Below are 22,173 nucleotides of genomic sequence, written 5' to 3' on the forward strand. Positions count from 1 at the left end.
GTAGTAGTGCTTTTTTTTAAAATGTATTTTTATTTTGGATGCTTAATTAGCCAATGTGTCATGATTATCGATATATGGGCATAGTCAAATCGTTTTTTTTTTTTGATGGTTATAAGATCTGCAGTGCACAGCATCAGAATGACATCTCTACAATATTTTGGTTGCCTAACATAGGAGTACAACGATAGACAATTTAATGTATGTAAATAATGGGCAACAGAATACTTCCTGGTAGTAGAAAGTACTGCTGACCTGAACTTAACTTGTCGCGTTTGGTGTTGCACCGCCAAAAAGTTGTTTTGTAAATAGTTGTTTTGTAAATAGTTGTAGAAACAGGTAGTCACTGTTCCAAACCTCTATCATCGGGTTTGTGCAATAAATTTTCTAACAAATATGTATGTTTGCTTGGGTTGTCTTTAACTCTTTTACCGCCAACAACGTTAAATGACGTTTAGTAAAAACCTACGGAGGAGCTCCAAAGACGTTAAAAGACGTTCACCAAGTTTTTTTTTTTAGTTTTTTTGGGAAACGGGTGGAGGAAAGCCTTGGCCAGCTGTGCTGAAAGTATCAAGCAGATCTAGTTAGTATAATGCCTATTTTTGGCCCCTAGATGGCAGCGATGACTCTCTTTGGACAAGATTGGGTAGGCGTCAGTAGAAGACGTGAGGCGGAGCTAGAGTGTTGAGGGGACAATGGCTGAGCAAGCCATAATGGCGACCGGTTGCAAGCAGCTCACGCTTGAGCATTTTTTTCAAAGACGAAAAGCATCGACCAATGCTAAAGAGCACATTGATGACGACGATGATGACGATGGTGACTCCGAGGTTGACGCCGAAGTTGGAAGCGTTGACGCGGCGGCTATGATCACGTCATAAAGCCTCACCGGCTAGCGATGCTAACGCCGGAAAACGCGGAGCACAACCGAGCACGCTCAGGCGGACGTTCAATCGGACGACGAAGAGTGCCCCGAGTCCAATGCATATTCATCGGAGGAGTGGGTACAGTCTGATCACGGAGAAGACACTGGTTATGGACTACGATGCCACCATGAATGGAGCGGATAAGATGGATCAGAACATCTCTTACCACCCGGTATAGGAACTGAAGGACATGAGGAAGCCAGACGTAACACCACAGTAACGTCATCGTATCATGATCCTGAGAGTAGACTTGATAGCAACATGGCCAAACACACACTGCAGTATATACTTGCTATTCCCCGGAAAAAAAAGCCAGCAAAAAAGTGTAGCGTCTGCAATTGCAGTGAAACTAATCTGTTGTGCAAATCCTACTGCGTCTGCTTGCACGCAGGGGAGTGTTACAAAAAGAAAAACTATTTGAAACATCCACACAATTGTAAATAGTACCACGGTTGCACACATTTGTAAATAGTTTGCCAAATTGTTTTGTCAAATTGTTTTGTCATATTGTTAACACTGTTGAATGTAAATAAACGTATTTTGCTATCAAAAAACACTTTTTCATTGTTGGTGGTAGTGTTTTACAGAAGTAAAGCACTGTTTAGGTGTTTGTGGCATCATTCATTGAAAAAAAAGGTGTCAAATTCACTAGAGTGCATGAAATAATATCGTTTCACAAAAAGCTCTTTTTCTCCGCTTTTTGTTTCAAAACAGAGCATTTCGGTGAAACTAACCATTTTCTATTGTTGATTACTGACGAACGGAATAAGGTAGAAACAAACTTTTTTTTTTCTGATGAAAGATGACAGTCTAATCTTTCATTTGGTAGTATATGTGTTTCCATAGTCCAAACACAAAATTCTCTGTGGACCTTGAAAGATCAGTCAAATGCTTAAATCGGCTGGCACTGACGGCATCCCTTTTCTGAAAACGTCTGGGAGTCAAAGAGTTAAGTAATTCAACAAACATAATAGCTAGCTCTATAGCATTCGATTCATTTCAAAATACCGTGTTTGTACTTAATAAGAGCATCAACAAAGTCAGTTAATTAGCCACTCTGTCAGTGAGCATGACAGAATTTCCACCAATTTATCTATAGAAATGTTACTTACAGACGGTCTCCAATCGAAGCAATTAACCCCACGTAACATCACGTAACATGTCCTTTTCAACTGACCCTTCACACATCCATTCCAAACTATGGCTAAAATCACCACACCGGCGTTTACCCTGTTTTCTCAATTGCTGTGCCTTGACTAAAACTACTGAATGCAGAAAATTCTATTTCAAACTGCTACTGACACTTGTTAATGAAAACGTACACAATGCGCACATGACGTCACATCCACAAATTGAGCTGGGAATTCGAACCCAAATCCAGTCTGCAGGAGTACGCATTGTGAACAGTTAAGGTTTCAAATGTACTAATTAGAAGATGTTTCATTCATAAATGCTCAAATATTAAGGCTATTGTAAAGATATTTTTTGTGGCAAATTGTTACAAAGAGCTTTAAATGACATGGAAGGATTTGTCTACTGGTGGCGCTGTCAGCGCTATTGCCACCTAACCTGGCAAGAGCCAGATTGATCATGTGAATCACTCAAAGGAGTTCTCTACATGATCAATCCATCAATCTGGTACTGCTCCAGTGTGATTTAATTGGGAAAGGCGGGGTATTCAGTACAATGCTACAAGCTGATTGGGCAATGCGGCAACTTTTTGACCAATCACGGCAGTAGATGAAAATGTCGTTCTTCATTCAACCAAGAAACTGTGAGGAATTTTGCGAGAACAGAATTAATTGCATTTGTCCATGTTAGGTTTGTTTGTTTCCCGTGGCCTCTGTGCTTCTTGTTTTTATCCCGCCCACAAACGCAATCTTGCTTTGTGATTGGTCCGAACTGATCGGTGAAAATCAGCAGACTTGGCACAAGATGGATTCTGGGAGGTTTGTGAACTCACAAATCCCGCGAGAATTCATCATGCAGGCAAGGTTAATTGCCACCCAGCAGTATATTGATGTCATGGTGAAAAGGTACATTAGAAGCAGCTCTTGGTGAAACTAGAACAAGAATCTAAACAAACTTGCATTTTTACATCAGTTCAACATTTTTGTCATTGTCATTTTTTTTTGTCTTATGCAGTTGTCTTGCCAGCAAAAATTTGATGTATGATTGATCTTCAGGCGCCGCTAGATGGTGGCAGTGAAATTCGCAATAAATTATGAAAGACAGGTGACTTATTTATTAGGGGTGGGAATCTTTGAATGTCTCATGATTCGATTCAATTCCGATTTTTGGGTCTGTGATTCGATTCAGAATCGATTTTCGATTACGAATGATTTTTGATTCAAAATGATTTGATTGACAATGATGTTTGCTATAGATGTTCAAGGAATTGTAATGATCTACTCCAGTCTGACTCGCTAATGCTAATTAGCTCGCTACCTGGGGCACTTTTATCACTCAAAAGAACGGCTCCAAACTGCAAAAAAAACAACTTTTATTGGAATAACTTGATTGTGACTTTTTCCTTCTACTCTCTAATGTGGCTACAACCTAACAGTGTATTAAGACCGCGTGGAACCACACTGCCCCTCAGTGGCCTAATCTTGTACAAAATGAACAGCGCTCCAAATAAAGGCACACATAGACAAGACAGTATAAAATTATTTAAATAAAATCGATTTTGGGACATTTAAAATCGATTTTGAATCGTACTAAATGAGAATTGGATTCTTAGGGGAATCGATTTTTTTTGGAAGGGGGCACACCCCTATTATTTATTGCCACTCCCAGTTAGTTACCGTTAAATTAAACAAAAAACAAAGACTTACAATAGGATTGATATTGTTGTATTAATTTCTTCATGTTTCATCATTAAAGCAACTGTATCATACTGTATGTATGTGTGTACAGTATGTACACTACCGTTCAAAAGTGGGTCACCAGGAAATGTCCTTTATTTTTTAGAGGAAAGCACTGTTTTCCAAAGACGATAACTCTAAACAAATCAGAAATACACTCAATGCATTGTTAATGTGGTTATTTACGTTATGCGCAAGTAAACGTACCAATGTAGTAATATTAATAGTAATAATGATGACTACACTAGCATATCTAATGGAATCTCCCATCACACCCCTTCACAGGTACCTGAGGGTCATCTCTCAAGTATATTACAACTTAAGTCACTATTAAAATGGATGTACATATATTAATAAACTTTGAGGAATCTCTGAGGCCAAAGTAGACGAGTGAGGCTGTCGGCTGTCCTTCAGGGAGCAGACATGTTTGAGAAAAGAGGTCAGATGAGCTGAGAGTGATGGACCGGTGCCTCTTTTTAGAGGCGTCGGGGGAAGTCGCGAGGCTATTTTTGTGCTCAGTTGATCGAACGTCCCAAAGCTAACACCCTCCGTATGTCCGATGCCTTTATTCCTCTTATAGCTTCCATATGATATTATAGTAAGTGTCCAGAGGCTGAAAGCTGGAGAACGGTTGCAGATTGTGTGTCTAAGGCCTGTCTTGTGGGGTGAAGGTAGCCTTTGACATCTGCAGAGACGTGGGAGCTGACCCAGTGGCATCAACTGCTAAAGTCATGACGTGGTTAATGCTGCAAAAGCATTTTTTGGCGTGTGCTGTAATATTTCGCAGACATAGGCCTAACCAACCACTAGTCTACTATGTGTTTATAGGCTTGTTGATGGACACGATTAGGTCAATTTCAGACCAAAAAGTACCTGGTTGAACCCTTTAGTTCGCATGAGAGATGGGCATGGTACTAAACACTATTTTTGTGCTCAGGCCAAAGCCCTGTCGAAAATAAAAGTCAAAGTTTGGTGGCATCATGGTGCCAATGAACTAGGTTCAAGTGAAGTAAGGAACTTTATGTTGACATGCCAGAATGCGGTTTATTTAAAAAAAATCAGTCCTTGACAGTGACAATGTTGAAGGTAGGAGCTTCATGTAGACAGGCCATAACTCCGTCAAATAGAAAAACTGTGCTTTGGCGCCAACTTGTGGCATCTTTAAGCAGTTCTAAAGCCAATTGGGGACAATGGGGCTTCAATTACTTGTGGATTTTCACTATTTGCAAGACTATTTGGAGCACAGCGTACGAGAATAACATTGGGTGAAAAGCCACACTGCTTCACCAAGTCTAAAGAAAAAATCCATGTTTAGTTTTTTTTTTTAACTGTAAAATACAACCTTATCGAATGTTTGTTTAGTGCTTTTGCCTAACGTGATTGAATGAGATTCAAAACAACGAAAATGATAGCCGAAGCCAAGCAACCCACGAACAACAATTGATTGAAAGCCTTCATCGGGCTTATTATTGAGTAATGCATTCAAGTGCTTATAAACAAAGAGTGTTTATTAAATGTCTCAACCTGTCCTTCATGTTATTCAACTTGTTTATATAAACAATGATTGTTCACCATGAGGACAATGCGGCATTTATAGTCGTCTTTGGATGGATGAATCACAGTTTTTAGGTGGCTTTAATTTGAGTTCATTAAATTTGATTTAAATATTAGTAAAAATAATCGTGATTGTTTCTTCCTTAAGCAATGAGGCTCTTTTAGCCAGCCCAACAACCGAAGGAAGTCAATGACTGAAAAGGCACAGTGACAAAAAAATGTGCAACTGAGGAAAAAAAGAAGAAGAAAAAGACCACTTTGACGTGCACGCAAAAGGAAAATGGAAAAGCTTTACAGTGAAACCAAAAGCAAAAACAGTGCAGGTTGTTAAAAATACATGTTGGTGTGGACGCCGCCTGTAGACTTGCGTGTGTGCTTTTTCCACCAGCTGGCTTCGGGTTTGGGCGGGCGTCTGCAAGAAGCGCAAGCCTCTTAACGTGCCTGCGGATGAAGTCTGAGCACTTGACCCAAGAAGATTAATCGGGCCCAACAAGGAGAAGAATAGAATTGCGCGGCACAATGCGGCCTCCGTTAGCTCCTTGGGTTAGCATGCTTTTGATTCAGGCGGCGCAGGTATTCAAACACACCCAGGCAGGTAAGGGAATATTAAGGTGTGTCCTGCCGAGATCAGCCCTCGGGACAACATTCATTTTTTCCCATGAAGCCACTCCCAGTGTCAACACGGCCTGGAACAGTGAAGACGATGCCAGTGTGTTCTGAAAAGAAAACAAACGCATGTTGGACGCTAGCTAGGAATGGTAGGCAGGGGATACTCTTAATCCTTCATTACATTTGCCTGCTAAAGGTTTTAGAAATGCCTCATTGTTCACTTGGATCATAGGCATCTGATTTTTGTCAATTCTATAAGCTGTGATTAAAGCAACACTAAGGAACTTTCAATTTGCGTTGATTATGGCCGCGCCATGTGGACAAAAGCGGTATTGTTATGTTTGTGGTCTTAGTGAAATCCGGGCCAATGTTGATCCTTGACTGTACTTTCATCCGGGGTAGCTTTTGACGTATGTCATAAAGCAGTCAGCACATTTGTCGTTTTTTTGTGTGGCAGTGTTCCTACCATCCTCCTCAAAGTTGTTTAGTGCCAGTAAAAACGATACAGACCCCCTCAGGCCATGGCAAAGGTACCATTCAATTCGTTTTAAGTCCACGTTTCATCAGAAGAGTTATGAAAATATTTCATTAAGGTTGAAAAGTTCCTTAGTGCGATTTTATTGTAAAAATCCTAAATAATACCGCAAATAAATCTTGTGAGTTGACTCATATTCCCTTATTGGGATTTATTTATTTATTGAAATGAATAGAAAAAATAAAGTAAGCCAACATTTTGTCCACATCAAGATTGAACTGGCTGAGCCTGTATGAACATCTTGCTAACCAAAACAGCAGCACCGAGTGACCAAAGTACCTAAACAGTCTCAGTAGTATTTACTCAACTAATAATAAAATAATAAATGTTGATGAAATATTATTTTCTCATGTAAACATACTTCTTTAAAAACAAAATCCCGCAGCTTCCCCACTGTGCCAGTGTGTTCCGTTTCTCCATGATTTTAAACTCTACTAATTGTAATATGTGCTTGCAACAATGTTGAATATTATTCCATAAATCCCACCGCATCTCGTATACTGCTTGGCCAACGTAGAGTCCCGCTTTCCTTACCATGATTACCGGGGGCGGAGCCTGAAATTTGTCTACAGCGGCATGGCAGCCTGGATCTCACCAGCTTGTCACTGCTGTTTTTGTGGAAGCTGAGCCCAGAATGTGTTTTTTCAAAAAACAAGTGCAAAGGCACTAAAATCATTTCAACTCCCGAAGGCAGCACTTGATACGCTATACTGTGTTTATGTGGCCCATGGACACGGTTGCATAACCGTTGAAGTAAATAATAGCTTGTTGGTAAGACGCATTTTTACATACGATTTACATTAGAGACTCAACTATTTGTATCTATGGCATAAACAATTCATTTTCTATGTATCCTCTTTTTCAATTCCAAACGATCAGCAGGCCAATCCCTCCTAACAAAATCCATGCGAGCTCTATTAGGGAGTGATACGTTCGTTTCATAATGGGCTCCTCTGTCAGTCCAACTCAACTCTGTGTGTTGAGATGATGAGAGGGAGGACGACGACGACGCGGCTTCGCCAGCAGCTCATTTGGGAGACGGGAACAGGTGGTCTCTTAGCAACAACGCGCCATTATTCTTACACGCGCCTTTGTGTCATGTCGACGTGCCAAAAGGCTTGCGGTTGGCGAGCGGCTCTAGCGCCAAATACTCTCAAAGATTTTTGGGTGTGTCAGCTAGAGTCGCACTTAAAGCGAGAGCTCGGAGCCGCTGTAATTGGTTTAGTGTACGCCCGCTTTATGTGTTTGCTACCCCGACTCCCCTGTTGTCTCGCCTTTTTTAAACCGTAACTCCAGGGTCCTCGAAAAAAATGTGCTAATTGTTTTGTCATTAATTAAGGAAATAACTTAATGTGGGTACTGGCACACAAATTGAAAGCTCTGAAATGATTGTGACATAATTTAAATCTGACACCTTGGCATACAAGTAGATGAGTCATAGAACTAAAGTCTTGTGACCCCACTTTTAACTTTAATGTACATGAATTTATCCTTTGAAGGAAGCATAAAGTTGTATTGATTGCAAAGTCAGTTGGCATCTTCATTACTGCCATCCATCCTCAACCACCCACTTGATTGCAGCCACCATCGGTGAGGGGTTTAATATGATTATATTTATTATCATATTGCTTATAATTATTCATTAATCATTTTCTTTATATCATACATACATTTGATGATACACTATGATTATACAATAGAACAATAATGAAGTACCCGTACTTTTGACACCGCTTTCAAATCCTGTTTTGAAACTTTGTTAACCAACAACGTGACTAACCATGTTTTGAACAGTGCATATTCAATGGTTGGTTAGCTAACTTGAAAGTGATTAACCAGTGGTTAAAAATTGAACAACCGGACGTCTGCTGACAATATTCTCACTGATGAGTTTCTCTGCATCATCGTTCTTGGACTGTTTCATACAGTCCAATTGAAAGTCTTTTTACGCTCGCTTTAAGCACAATTGAAACTATACTAGCAGCGAGTTCACAAGAAATCATGGACTCATCACATGTTTGAGAACATGTGATGAGTGGCCAGTTTTGTGATTATGTAATTAGGCACAGGTTCATGATTGGCTTTAAAGGAGGGGATGCTAGTTGTGTTACGGCATTTGAAATAGAACCTTTTCGGACCGGTTTTACATAAAAAAATTACAGATTCGTAGAGTTTGTATTCAAGATCAAATAATGCGTTGATATATCATATAGGGTGCTCGTAGGTGTGGCTCTATTTTTCTCTAAATGATGCATGTCGGCTTTTGCACTTGAGCTTGTCTATTGGTGAAATGTTGACCACTTTTGACATACTGTACCTTGGGTCAAAAGTTTCCAACATGTTTAACTCACTGCTTTTGCAATGTATGCATGGGTGCCATGTCTATGGCAATGTTCACTCATTCACTCCCAGCCATTTTCGCTGTTCTACTGGATTTTGACAGATTTTGCAAGACCCACAGAATATTGTGTTCTATTGCTATAAAAACATGAAACCTACCAAAAGAAAGATTAGTCTTTTCTTTCATCAGGAAAAAAAGTACATTTCTATCTGTTTCTCTTTTGCAGCAATTAGCATTAGAATATAGTTAAGTTTCATCATTATTCACAAATCTATTTAGAATTGTGATTAAATTAGTTTTTTTTTTTTTTCAACATGGCCCTGGTTGATCTTTTTGCTCTGCTGCCACCTGCTGCTGTTTGTGTAATAACTACCATTTCTTCAACCGTTCTTTGCAGTTGAGAGGCTGCATCAAAGCCTTCTTTGTGCTCTAGCTTTAAAAACCAACAACATAAAAAACGTATAAATACGTCTTTGGGACACACACATTTGCAATAGAACATATTTATATATTCTTGTGAGCAAATGAGTTAAGTGCCATTGACCCTGTGATTGCATTTCACTGAACTCCTTTCTTCATTTACAATGTAAAACTGCTTCCACCCATGTTGTGTGTTTGTTAATGAGAATTAAATATTAGGAACGCACCGAAATTTATTTTTTAGGCCGAAACCAAAAAAGAGAATGCTTGGCCAAAAACCGAAACGCCCAATTTTTTTAATTTTTTTTTTTAATCATGCTTTTATTATAATTATTTAAAATTATAATATTATTATAAAATATTTAGGCCTATTTAGCACAGGCATTTGAACAAAGCACAATATAAATTTAAATGCGTCCACACCACAGACATCAGAGACATGTTGGCGAATGGTATTATTAAAACACCAAACGCCGGGTGAGTAACTAAGCATTTTTTGGCGGTGCAATTGCACTTAATAGTCAATGTACGGTACTTTGCACCGGCGGGCACGGATCGGTGCGGATGACGCATTTGTAGGCTATTTGGAGCGGGACATGGTGCGCCACACTAAAATCGGCACATTCACTCGTTCACCAACGTTTAAAAATAAATGCATTTCTTTGCACCAGCCAATCGGCTTTGGGAACGGACTGCAAAGTCACACACGGTTTCAGATCTGTAGCCAACCGGAGATAGTGGCAAGTGTTTACTTGTTTAAAACTGTTGATAGCAATAGTGCTAACATCAGCTAAAGTATTTAGCACGGCCACCAGAATGCAAGTGGAAAAAGTGGAAGCGTTCGAGGGGTTCTTATCAAAGAAAAAAAGGAAGGCGCTGCAGGAGAAAGAGTGGCTCACCTTTAGTGCAGTACTCAGTAGTGCTCTCTTTTTTGACATAGTTTACCAAGCGACCCTCTCCTTCTCTGGTGTGCACAATGAAGCTGCCGGTACTCATAAAACATTCACTCCCGTGTTTGGTGTTTAATTCAAACAGACACTTGCTTGCAGCGTTTTTTTGTTTGCTTGCGTCGCCACAATATCCTCTTTCGGCTTGAATTTTATTTCGGCCAAAATTTTCAGGTGGCCGAATATTCGGTGCATCACTATCAAATATGCTTGTTTTAAAAAAAAGTTTCTCAATAGAGTGACCGAATCACTAAGTTGGCAACGTCGCCCGACAGTGCTTTCGTAAACAAGTTTGTCTTTGTCTGCAGCCATGTTGTTGGTGCATGCAGTTCACATCAATAAACAACAACAATAAAACAACAACAAAAAAAATCCTAGGTTTTCATAACTCTTATTTACAAAAGTGGAAAAAATGTTAAACTAATAGAAATAGTTCAAATGAATTTGATGTCTATAGCCGTCAATGGCAGTGAATGAGTTAAGGGTGAAATGTTAAAAAAACACAACAATTTCCATAGCATGAGTGCAGTTCTTTTTTTTATTAGCATTAGAACATTAAGAAAAAAAGTGATTCCTAAACCCAAAAGCTCTGCCAGAACTGAAGACAATGACGCCATCCATCACTTTATTGACCCCACACTGCATCATGAGGGCCTCGCGGAGCACTTAATGGAGTTGAAAAAGGCTCCGGAGCATCTGCCTGCTCGAGTGTCGTGTTTGGGCAAGTCGGTGCCTGTTGTTGTTTTGGTGTGGTGGGGGCTAAGTTAAAATGATTGCTTTACGCGCCGCAGGAACTCGTCCTCGACGCCTTGCGGAAAAGCACATTTGTTCCCGATGAAGAGCGAGGATGACTGCTGCTCCACACGCCCACCTCCTCTGCATTACAGACTTTATTCCTTTTTTTTCGTTCTTTTTTTAAAAAAAAAAATTACCCATTACAAGGACAGACGCCGAACTTGTATACACTCACCGCTGTGTCGTTGCCACGCTTCTTTTTATGAGCTTGATGGCTTACCTTGACCCCCACCCCTCCCCTCCCCCCGTCATTGCTTCATATAGACTGTGCGGGGGCGGATGAGAGAAGGAGGCGCTGAAAGAGAGTGAGGGAGGGGGGACGATGGAGAAAACTCAGCATCCTTGTTGAAATAGTCTCTAATTACTGTGGTGGTGGAGGCTGAGGCTGTAATTACGCGGGGCAGATGCTCAGCCCTGGCCGTGGCAGCGGACGGTGGCTTCACATTGCTGCGGTTCGCCGTTACTAAATTTCACCTCCTGCAGTCACCAGGCATGATCTCGCCCTTTGGTGCGGTCTTGAGTGCCACTGGAGACGCCCTTTGTGTACAAGTAGTGCTTTGCCACCATCTTGTGGCATCTTGGTGCCAAAGAAGTTAGTTGAAGTGAGTTGAGGCACTTCGACACTTAGACAAGGTAGTGCTTTTTCGCCATTCCACAAAATATTTTAAATGATTATCTTGGGGTGTGTTAAGACAGGAGTGTTTATTTTTTATTTAGTTTTGTGCCATTTGAGGCAGACAATCATAACTAAATGATTTCCCTGCACAGTATCAAAGGTGGTGATCACCACATGTGGACCAGTTGCCGCATGTTGTTCGTTCCCCCCGTCAACCAATACAATTCGGCGCATGTCATTCGTTCCCTGTCCGTCCTTGACCACCAGGCTTAGCAAGTTTTCCGGGGCAAACCCTGGTAGCTTACTTGGTAGTCCAATATGATGGCAACCATATCGTAAAAATATACAAACAAAAGTCTTCTATCTTATTGATTGGGCTGGTGATATCATGACAATGATAAACTATTGCTTGTGGGCAATAAAACTTTGGCATTTCAATGTCTCTGGTGAATGTGTTTGTAGTGCCGCATTTGTTTAACATTGCATTCATGCTATTTTTCAAAACCGCAGCGTGATGCATCAATAATTCATTAAAAGGCAACTTCTAAAGCCGCCGTGCAAAAGTGTGAATGCGTCTAACGATGTGTTTTCGTTGCATTTGATAGTCGGAAAGTGAAAACGGCAACGTTAGCCCATGTTTATTTCCTCCCGCCTCCTTTTCGTGGTTCGTTTGTTTTTGCGCCGGTCCATAGTGGGTGAACATGGTGGAAGAACCGACAAATAAGTCTGGGTTGCTGTGGTAACCGGTGCCAGTGGATGCTTTTGCCGAGTGGCTGATGCCTGCCTGAGGGTGCGAGTGAGTGAGTGAGGGTGCTGTCGTTCACACTGGCCGTATGACAGCAGAACAAACAAATGCAGTAACTAAGTCATAACATGTAATTCGGATGTGACGACAGTGAATTTAAAAAAAGATTAAACTTTCACCACCATAATCCAAGTTAACACGGGCACATTATTGAAAATTGACTTTAATTTCTTGTCTTTGGAGTGACTGCTTAAAGTGTACCATAATTCATAATCCTTGTGGGAATTTTGATGAAAGCTAGTCAGAGCAGCTATTAAAACATCTTAGAACTATTTTCAATTTTGAAAAAAAAAAGAAGTATTTTATGTCTCCATTTAAGTGCTTGAACAAAACAAATGTGTTTTCCCCTCTCTTTCAAATGGACGTGTTGACTTGGAGAAACGAAGACCAGCCTCACTGGCTGCCTCCAGTCTAAACACAAGTACCATTAACATTTTTAGAGCACACTTGTTGAGACTCAAGTGATTTATTCGATCAACTCAACCAGGCTGTAAAACTCTATAACGGAGCCTTGTATTTAAAACATTGGCTGTTGCCCAATCACGAATATAATCAGTTTCAGGTTCTATTTTAAGTAACATTTTAAAATGATCAGTTAACCACTGTAAAATATAAAAACACTTAATTGATAAAAGTATCATGCAAATGGAGGTTGCATTGCAGATCTGCCTAATTTTTAAAAATCTTGTGATGCTGAAATGATTAATTGATTAACTTACAAAAGAGTCTTAGCAAAATTTCTCCCTCAAAGATTAGCCGTGATCATTTCTTTACATGGTGTAAAGTTACTGTAGAGTTGAAAGTTTTTTGGAAAATACTCTAATTGCAATTTTGTTCCTCTCAATATGGCGGTTGCAATTATTTTCTTCTATGTTATCTTCCCATTTGTTTAAATGTAATAAATAAATCATTGTTACAATAAACTATATCAGATTTATTATACATAATGTTTTGGTCTTATAAATTAGTCCTAAGCTAAAATAAAGGCAAATGAATCTAGAATTGTTGTGAAAGACACGACTTCTATTGGAATTTTTTTAACATCCTAAACACTTTGTAGTCTTTAATTGTTCACATACGAAAACTTGACAAAATTCTACCAAACAAGTGTGGCGTATTGTTGAGCCAAGACACAGATTACAACACTAATGCAAACAAATCATTATCCAACTTTTCATGAAACAATAATTTGTAAACATTTGGATTGCACTTAAATACTAAAATTATCTAGACCCTATGTAAATAATAATATATATTTTAAAAATAATAATTATAGCTTACTGACTGACAATACTACCCCCCCCCCCCCAAAAAAAAATAAAATAAAATAAATAAATAATTGCAGCCTTTGCTATTTGAAAATAGCATTCTACTACGTTGTGTTTTCACTACACTCGAATTCGATTAATTGTTCAGCCCTACCACTCGGCCCTAATAAATACTTCCTAATAACCTGCCCACTGCTTTTTAATCTTCCTCTCTCAGCAGCATTAGTAGTTAAGTCCATCTTGCCGTGCTTTATTGTTATTAACGTCCACAATCCTTGTTTCAGGCGAATCATGCTAAGGTCTCACTTCAACTTGAGTGGAGTGCTGCTTTTGATTTATTTATTTATTTATTTTCAAACCCTCCCTGCTGGGTTTTTCCTCAGGAATATTCTGCCGTGGTCATCTGCGTAATTGGACACACGCCACTAATCGATGGGAGCTTTAACAACTCACTTTAATAACGGAGGAGAGCTCGGCGGCAAAAAGCGCCTCGTAGGCAAACCCGCTCGCACTGTAATATCGTTCTCATGCTGTCGTCATCGCTTTATAGAAATCTGTTCTCATTTTTCTTGGGCTGTATTATGCAGCGACGCCTGCTTTGAAGTAATGGCCTCAGATGCCCAGAGCCTTCGTACCTCACCTTAGCCCATGTCTCAAGTCAAGTCGAGTTTCATGTCTTTTATTTTTGGTCACAAGTCATCAAAACGGTGACACGCATCCAGGTCGCAATAACTCAAGTCCCCCGTCTCTGGTTTTGTTGTTGTTTTAACTATTACAGCAGTTACTATCTTTTGACTCTTGTGTGACCGTCCCTTGAATGTAGACCTTTTACTGTTCAAATTGCCTCCGCAATAAATGAAGCTTTTATCGACTATTTCACGATGACGCCGCGCACTTCTTGGGTGGTGCTCAAGCAGTAAAAAACCCCTTCCATGCCATTTGACCAGGGCACAACAAGTGTGAAAATGGCTTCAATGATGATTTTAGCTTTGAAATGTGTGAAGCATCAGTCAAAAAGATGAGGCAAATTTTTTTGAGGGGAAAGACAAATTAATTGACTGTTCTGCTGCTCTGATAAATGGCACAGATACTCTTTTTTTCTGCTAAAACGGATCGCGCGCTGAAGAGCTGGTTACGTTAGCTACCAGGCTAAGCTTGTGTTTTTCTAAACTACAGTTTTTTTTTGTACAGTGCACATGACGATGGCGACAAGTAGACAAAAATACCAAAAATGTGTTGCTTAATAATGCAAAATCAATTTTTATCGAAAAACTTATTAGTTGATTATTGATAGAATAATAATTTCTAACAATATCCAGTAGGTGCAGCCCTAGTTTAGTTCCCTTCAACTCATTCACTGCCTTTGACAGCTATAGACGTCAAAAATTCAATTGAACTATTATTTCTATTAGTTGAGTTTTTCCATTTTTGTTAACAAGAGTATGAATTTTTTTTGTACATTTAGAACAGATCTAAAATTTGTGATTAATCGTGAGTTAACTAGTGAAGTCATGTGAATAATTCCGATTACAAATTTTAATCGCCTGATGCCCCTAATTTTTTAATAATCCTTTCTTCTTTTTTCTCTTAAAAAAGAAAAGAAAAGAAAAGATTATTAAAACTTATGGGTGTCAGGCCAAGGACTATTTTTAATCGCATGACTTCACTAGTTAACTCACGATTAATCACAAATTTTATATCTATTCTAATACAATATAAAAAAACCACTAGGTTTTCATACTCTTAACAAAAGTGGGAAAAAATATTAAACTAATAGAAATAGTTAAAATGATTTTTTTTTACCTCTATAGACAGTGCATGGGTTAAAAATTTTCAAGTATTTTTTTTCGATCCCCCTTTAAAAAAAAACATTCACTCACAGGTTCTGATGGCATATTTAGATTTCTTTTTTTTCTTCTTTTTTTAAGGAAATTGAAACCAAAAAACGACACCTTTTAGGCTCTATAACCCCAAACACAGCAAACCAAAGAACAAATATTCTAAAAAGGTCTGTAAGAGTGGCAACTTTAAAACTTACATGAAGTCGCACAATGAGGTCAGTCTATTTTCTGGTGCATGTGATCCACGGCATTTTGGCAGGAGACAGGGGGGATCAGGGTTGGGTTGGGGGGTGTTGATGGCGCTGGGACGGAAGTGGCAAGAAGGAACAGATGAGGGCACGCTGGCGTCTGATTGGGCGCAATGATTGCCACCGGTTGCTGTCAGCTGGTGTTTGTACCCCATTTTGCATGTGATTACCATGCGTGTTCTGTGACACATGAGCACCTAGAAGGCTCGACTGATTAGCATCCCGTGTTTTGAATGGGCATACGTTCAACGTGTGATGACCTAATTTTAGTTCCAGCAAACGGAGGTTTGTCGCTGACTGAGTGATAAATGGTGTTTATCTTTCTGATGATGTTCTAAAATGCCACTGCAAATGGGTGTTGGACACATTTTTAATTGGCTGATTTTGTGCTCAGTCAAGCACAATTGAGGTCTCCTGGTGTCAAGAAACTGTGTTGAAGTGAGGGGAAGAGATTAAGTTGGATAGGCTACTGTTGTGTCTGAATTGAAAGTAGTGCTTTGCCGCCATCTCGGTGGCAAGGGAACTATGTTGAAGTGAAAGAAGATTAGATTAGATGGGCCAAAGCCTTGTCCAGTATTGATTGGTGCATTCTTGTGGCATCTGTCAACAATTCTAAACCTCTAGAGGGGCATCAATCTCTTGTGTTTTTCTTTTCTTTTGTCGTTTTCTTTGGCTTTTTTCTTAATTTGACGGGCAATGGCAGTTACAGTAACGCTTACTGACGATGGCTACGGTTATGCTAGGCTATGTTTTGTCTTGTGAAGATTCTCTCCTCCCCAATTTTTGCTGATTGCTTTTAGATCCTCTTCACCGTTGTGAATAGGGAGGAATGCTTTTATTCTGCATCTTTTGCATCACTTTGGTCTCTTTCTCTCTCTGTGGCCCCATTTCCCAATTAGCCGCCACAATTAGGCTAACAATGTAGCACAAGAGAACTGGGATGACAAATTTAGCCTGGATGACGGAAGAAACTACCTCCCGCTTCCCCTCTGGCGTAGTCTCATTTCCTTCGAAAATGCATCGTGTCTCTCTCTCTCTGTCTCTGTCTCTCTCTGTTGTCTCTCTCTGTTGTCTCTCTCTGTTGTCTCTCTCTCTGTCTCTCTGTTTCTCTCTCTCTCTCTCTGTTGTGTGTCTCTCTCTCTCTCTCTCTCTCTCTCTCTCTCTCTCTCTCTCTCTCTGTTGTCTCTCTGGGGGGTTAATTTTGTGTGTGAGCGTGATTGAGAGATGCGTATGTGCATGATTTAGTTAAAGTCGTCCAGGCAAGTGTCGGCTACCTTTTGGCTTCTTCAGTGGGGGAGTGTGCCGTAATGATGCCATGTTATGCAATCCTCCCACTGCTTTAAAACGCCACCACTTGTTATTAGAAAAGGTTTGTACGTGTGTGGGCGTCTGCACGACTACACACACGTGCACACACACGCACGGCTTCTTCATCAGTCACCTCACATTAGAATGAAGTAGAGCGCAGCGTCGTTTAGGAGTATTTCCCTTAGTGAGGTCCTGAGGGAGGTCTTTTAATCTTGGTAAAGTCGACAGGAGCGCGGGGACACCTTCGTATGTTTCTTCTTCTGCCTCAATTCGACTTGTTTACATGCTAATGGCTAAGCTAGTTTAGAACGGTTGAATAACAGGTGGATGAGTGCAAATAAGATGGAGGCCACTAGGGCTGTGCGACATGAACAAAATTCCATATCTCGATATTTATGCCATTATATGATAATGATTTCAATGAGTTTAAGCTCTTTTTTTCTCTTTCTTTGTCATTTAAAAAGCCAAATCTAAATATCAAAACGATGTGCAATTATTATTTAGAACTTACTGGCAATCAATATAACTGAAAAAGTCAACAAAGAAAAGAACAATATAGGCCTTCTTATATGGAAAAAGTGCTGTTTTTGTTTTAATAAACAAAGTAAACACAGTCGTCAACATTGACAAGCTCAATGTTGGTCTCAGGCCACTATTTTTGGCTCCTTGTGATGATTTTCTGGATGATTTTTCTCCCTGTCTTATAAACACGGCAGGTGGAACCTTATTCATTTTGTCTAATTAAATCTGCAAAAGAAGACTGTCAGCAATGTCAGTGGAAGAATTTTGAGGTTTCCCCTTTGTGGTACATGAAAGAATCACTGCCTAGGTAGGTACAGTTCAAGTCAGTTGTCGTTAACTTTCAGTATATGTGTTACTCTTCAATTATTTAGTTACAGTGTTGAACGTTTATGGGCAATACATTTTAAGCTTAGTGCTAGTTTAAGCCATTCAGAATGTTTCCATGGTTTACAACAATATCAAATATACTTTTTATGAATAAACCCTTTGTCTCATTTTTGGGGCTAAAGCCTTTTAATGTTTGTCATTCTGGTGTCGTTTGGAGAGCGATGTATTTCTATAGGTGGTATTTTTCAGAAAATTCTGTAACCGAGGCCTAAGAGGTTAATGATCATTTCAAAGGCTGGCCATGAAATATGGAGCTGAGGTGCCTGTTGGTCGTCACTCACAGCTTTTTAATTTCATTCTTGAATTCAGTTTGCTTTTGCAGTGAGTGACATGGCTGGGTTCGTGTGACATGACACCTAAATGTTCACGTTCTTTGTTCGTCTTCAAACAGAATCCTCAGCCTTTTTCCCCATCCTTAATAATTGTAATTTTACATTTAAAAAAAAAAACGAGAAAAGAGACAATTGCCCGACAGCTCTTGGGGTGAAGTCTGGTTCTTTCCGTCTTGGAGGGAAGAAGAAGAGCGGCGCTGACAAAGCTTCTTGTAATTATCTTTAACACTTTGCGAATGAACCAGTGATTTTTGGGCTGTGCACCGTTTTGTGGAAAACACTACTTCACCTTTATATTTTTATGCAGGATCGTGAGTGGTCGGCGGCAACAATGAATACACAGAGACTTGATATGCTTTGCTAGAATAACCGTGTCTTTTATTCCCCGCAAACAGCAATCAACATTTATACTGTGCTAGGATAATCGTACGTTTTATCCCCCGCAAACAGTAATCAACACCTGCGCTATGCTAGAATGATTATCCCTTTCATTCCCCGCAAACACCAACAGTCAAAACTCGATTTGCTAGAATTTACATTTTATTCCCCGCAAACAGAAATACTCACAACTTGCTTTGCTAGAATTATTGTACGTTTTATTCCCCGCAAACAGCAATCAATACACTACAACGTTAAGCAGCATAATATGATCATCATCAGCGCTTACCTTGACACTAGACCGGAGAGCCTACGGTCCGGGTAGAATGAGCTGCAAAACGGCTGGGCAATCGTACGCGTTCCGCAGCTGACTCTGCTCGGACCATGTGCCCCTCCGTCTTTTAATTAGTTAGCGCGGGAAACCGGGCTAGCCAAGCCCTTTCTCAGACACTTTCGAAAGCATGTTTTGCAAAGCAGGGAAAATTGTAGTATAAACAAGGAAGAGTTCCCAGGCTGATCCCGCCCTTTATTTACAAATTGTTGGGCACCTGGATTCACACAACAGTTCAGGACAACAACATATCCTTATATAAGAGGTTACATGAGGACATATCAAAACATGTTTTTTTCCCCTTGACACCTGAACACAACAGCAGCGGCAGAAGCCTTTGAAGAAAACACACCCGGTGCATATGAACTTTTGACAGTCATTTTTGTTTTGTTCAGAGTGCTGCTACATGTTGTCTTGCTGTATGTAATAAATGTAACATATTAATTAGCACAGTCACCAATGTACCTTGACAGCAAAAAACATAATTGACACCCCTAATGTTGTTAATTGCCTATAGTGTACTTACCATTTAAATTGTAAATATACCACAAATTTTGATTGCAAAACAGTTTAATATCCTTTCAAACTCATGTCATAACCCTTAAAAATAAATGGATTAACTGTTGATACACATGCGGCGGAGACTTGCCGTTACTTGCAACATCTCAGTACCTCTTTCCCGACATTTCGTCTTAGTCGAGATGTAATCACTTCCTTAACACCAGATACTGCACTGCTTTCCTATTTAGAAACAGCACAAAAAAATTGAAAACTGCAAACAGGCAGGTTGACAGAAGTCACTAGACAGAAAATGATTTTGCAAGATAGGATTTGTTTTGGCCTGTCCGGGACGTTTCTGGCCGGAGATCTTCCAGCCAAGCCGCGGAGGCAAGCTAATATCAGTGGCATATGCAAATTTAGCTGTGTGAACCCTGATTGGTGGGCTGGTTTCACGCTTATTCCTGGTTGGCTGCTGACCTCTGCTTCCTCGAGCATCAATTTTGAATGTTTTGTTTACAAACAGCGAGAAAAAGTCGGACAGCACCTTTAAGACAATATTTTTTTTGTTTGTCTGCAAAGCAAAATGTGAGTTTTGAACTCACTTGTCAAAATATTCTTGAAAAAAAAAAAAGGTGTCAAGCTGTTTATTGCAACTCCCAGTTGAACTTTACCAAGCTTAAGCAACAGTGTTGGGAACGTTACTTTAAAAAAGTAATTAGTTAATAGTTGCTCATTACTTGCTTAAAAAAGTAACAAATTTAGTAATTGAATTACTTCATAATAAAAGTAACTCGTTACTAGGCAAACGTATTATTATTATTATCATTCTTCTTCTTATTGTTATTATACAATGAATTCCAATTATGTCCAGGCTTAATAGGGTGTTTCATTTATTTTTGCGAATATTTGTCACACAAATGCCTCACTCCATAATGACATAATTGTCATATAATAGTAATCGTCATAATAATAATTGTTCATGATCATAAAAATGATTCACTATCATAATAATTCATTAAATTTGGAGTGGTGATGTATGTTCTACCAAGTACTACAGCAATCAGAATAATAATAAAAATGAAATAAATACTGGATATACTGTATGGTGATTTGTGGCACATATGTCATCTATAGGTATTTTGTAGACAGTCCTAGCCAGTCCCTCCAAGATTTCACGGGCATTTTATGTGATTGCTGCAGGCTAAAATGATCAATAATATATAAAAGAAATCACCAATGCTACGAAATGTACAGTGCTTAATGCTATCATGGCCAAAATCATTGCCATAACTACTACTCCATTTCCTCCTCAAAATCATCGGCTTCCACTTGTTCTCTCTGAAAACCTTTTGTACACTTCCAATTGAGAGAGTAAGGGGATATCTTCAGTTTGTAATTCAACACAAAGACGTGTTTAATGATTGATTTACGTCAGAAAACTGCCCAACACTAGGCTTGCATCACTCACATACAAATGCTATATAACTGTGCACCGTTTCTCTCACTTTAATTCATTCGGTGCTCCCGACAGACCTCGACTCCATCAACTTCCTTCAATGAGTGTGATTTAGCCGACACGGCATGTTTCTTTCAACACTTTTCACGTGTTTAGCACTCGTGAAATAAGACAAATACAATTGTTGTCACTATTAATTACACTAGGCGAGTGTGTCGCTATGACTTGCCTTACCGGTAGGCCTATCTTTGCTTTATCGCTGTCATAGTGGAACAGAATTGTCAACAAATTGCACAGTTTAGCTGTCAGACACTTTTATTGTGACAAGGTCCGACAACAGTGCCTCTGTGTGCAAATGACATTTTCAAAGCAAGATTTCCGCAAAAGAGCAAAATTGAACAAATGTGGCAAAAACTGTTCTTTACATTCTATATTTGGCATTACTGTGTTTTTTTTCTGAAGTACAGTTACATATAGTGATAGTTTACTTACTTCAAACACATTCCAAACAGTTTTGTTTTTGGGAGGCTGGAAGGAAGTAATGGCCCTTCCATTCATTTCAAGATGATTTTCGGTAACACGATGTCGCATGCCTTGGCCCATGAGCCGCCTCCTCATTAAAATGAAGAAAAGAGACATTGTGATTGTCAGGATGAGCTGCCTGTTTGACAGTTGGAATTCATAAATGGTTGGTGTAGGTTTGCTTACTGCAGTGTGGTGTGGCTGCGTCGCCGTCCCCGCGGCTCTTCCTGGCTAGGCCGAGCAGAGAGCGGCTAATTGGAGGAAGTGCACGAGGAAACGGGAAAAGGTGCCAGATGTCAAGACGCGTAGCGCACACGCTGCATTTTAAGAGCGTACGCTCCAATATGTGATCCAATCTGCTAGTGATGAGACATTTAGGACATTGTGACGCTTGAGGGATTCCTTCTGTATAATGAGCCGGTGTGTCCGTCCGTTGTCTTGAAATCACTTCTTCTCAAACTGCAGTCCCTGGAACTCAATGCAGCTCTGCTTATCTGAGGTGTTTCAGACAGTGTATTCTCAAATGTGGTTCTGGAACTTTGTCCAGCCTAACTGGTCATCATTCTAAGGGCAGTTTGAATCGTGACTATAAAAAGTTTTCCACGCCCGTCACATAAAAAATAAGACCAAGATAAATACTTTTGAAACTTTCTCTGCCATTAATGTGACC

At 39.7% G+C, this 22,173-nt stretch overlaps 1 protein-coding gene and 1 long non-coding RNA gene across 7 annotated transcripts in view; one reads left to right on the forward strand and one right to left on the reverse strand.

Moving 5' to 3' along the window:
- The window catches only part of LOC144042904 (uncharacterized), a 183,009-nt gene that overhangs the window by 154,085 nt on the left and 6,751 nt on the right, over window positions 1-22,173 (reverse strand). The window lies entirely within an intron of this gene.
- Window positions 1-22,173, forward strand: part of LOC144042902 (BAR/IMD domain-containing adapter protein 2-like) — an 81,419-nt gene that overhangs the window by 1,623 nt on the left and 57,623 nt on the right. The gene's annotated exons all lie outside the window — the stretch shown is intronic.

Source organism: Vanacampus margaritifer, chromosome 2, assembly GCF_051991255.1.
Source record: "Vanacampus margaritifer isolate UIUO_Vmar chromosome 2, RoL_Vmar_1.0, whole genome shotgun sequence".
Taxonomy (NCBI): domain Eukaryota; kingdom Metazoa; phylum Chordata; class Actinopteri; order Syngnathiformes; family Syngnathidae; genus Vanacampus; species Vanacampus margaritifer.